At 41.4% G+C, this 1,507-nt stretch overlaps 1 non-coding gene across 1 annotated transcript; it reads left to right on the forward strand.

The window, feature by feature from the left end:
• The first annotated feature begins 875 nt into the window (after positions 1–875).
• Positions 876–982, forward strand: LOC141723218 (small nucleolar RNA R71). Its single transcript, XR_012576205.1, has one exon. It is a non-coding gene; the product is annotated as a small nucleolar RNA R71 (small nucleolar RNA).
• The last annotated feature ends 525 nt before the right edge of the window (positions 983–1,507 follow it).

Consider the following 1,507-nt stretch of genomic DNA (forward strand, 5'->3'; position numbering starts at 1 on the left):
TCCTTAATTCCATGTATGCTTCCTTCTGCACATCTTCTTCAGCCACAACTTCAGCTTCTGGAACTTGAGATTTTTCAGGGTTCGCAACCTTCCTAGACCTCAATATAATTGCCTTGACCTGCTCCTTAGCTTCCCTCTTTCCTGGAATTTCTGTGTCACTAGGGAGTGTACCAGGTTTTCGATTCAGCAAGGCATTGGCAATCTGCCCAATTTGATTCTCCAAGGTTTTGATAGAAACCGCTTGGCTCTTGCACATGAGCCTCAACTCCTCCAATTTATATTTTTCATTAGATTGACTTGTACTTCCATGCGGTAGTTGTTGAAGTTGGAGTTGTTGTCTTGGTGCGTATTACGGTTGTTGAAAACCAGGAGGGTTGAATTGCTTTACTGCATACTGCTGATAAGGCTGTTGCACCGCATTTTGATTATTGCTCCAACTGAAGTTAGGATGATTGTGATTGTTGGGATGATAAATGGATGGAACTGGTTGTTGCGACCTCTGAAAATTGCTCATGAACTGAGCTGATTCACTAGGTATAGCACACTGCTCCATCTCATGGGCACCAGTGCAAAGCTCACAGACACTTGTGATCTGATTAACTCCATAATTAGCCAAAGAATCCACCTTCATTATTAAAACCTTAAGCTGAGCAGCTATAGCAGTAGCTGTATCCACCTCCAAAATTAATGCTACCTTGCCTTGAGATAGTCTCTAAGTTGGGTTCTAGTATTCATTAGCAGCCATCAATTCAATCAACTCATAAGCTTCATCACAGCTTTTAGCCCATAAGGCTCTATCTGATGCTGCAGCGAGCATGTGTCTAGAATGTGCTCCTAAACCATTATATAAGCAGTTAATAATCATTCAGTCAGGCATCCCATGATGAGGGCACTTCCTAAGCATCTCTTTATAGCGCTCCCAAGCTTCACACATAGACTCTCCCGATTGCTGCACAAATTGAGTAAGAGTGTTCATGATTGTAGCTGTCTTTGCCACAGGGATGAATTTAGTAAGAAACTTATGAGCAAGATCTTCCCAAGTAGTAATAGAGCCTGGTGGTAGAGAATGCAACCAACACTTAGCTTTATCCTTAAGAGAGAATGGGAAAAGCCTCAGCTTTATAGCATCTTCCGAAACATTGTTGAATTTGAAAGTGTCGCAAATCTCGATGAAATCTCTAATGTGCATGTTGGGATCTTATGTTGGAGAACCCCCAAACTGGACTGAGTTCTGTACCATCTGAATCGTGCTAGATTTGATTTCAAAAGTATTAGCCATGATGGATGGTCTGATAATGCTAGACTGAATATCATTGATCTTCGGATGAGAATAATCCATCAAACCTTTCAGATTTGCTACTGGTTCTCCCATTGCAACGATTACTTCTTCTTCAACTTTCTCAACTTCTTCAAAAACTTCTTCGACTACTTCGACTTTTTCCAGTGCTTCCTTACGAGATTGAGAACGTGTTCGCATACACGATCTCTAGAGTACCTGAAACACCAA

Source organism: Apium graveolens, chromosome 4 (genome assembly GCF_009905375.1).
Source record: "Apium graveolens cultivar Ventura chromosome 4, ASM990537v1, whole genome shotgun sequence".
In the NCBI taxonomy this organism is placed as follows: Eukaryota; Viridiplantae; Streptophyta; class Magnoliopsida; order Apiales; family Apiaceae; genus Apium; species Apium graveolens.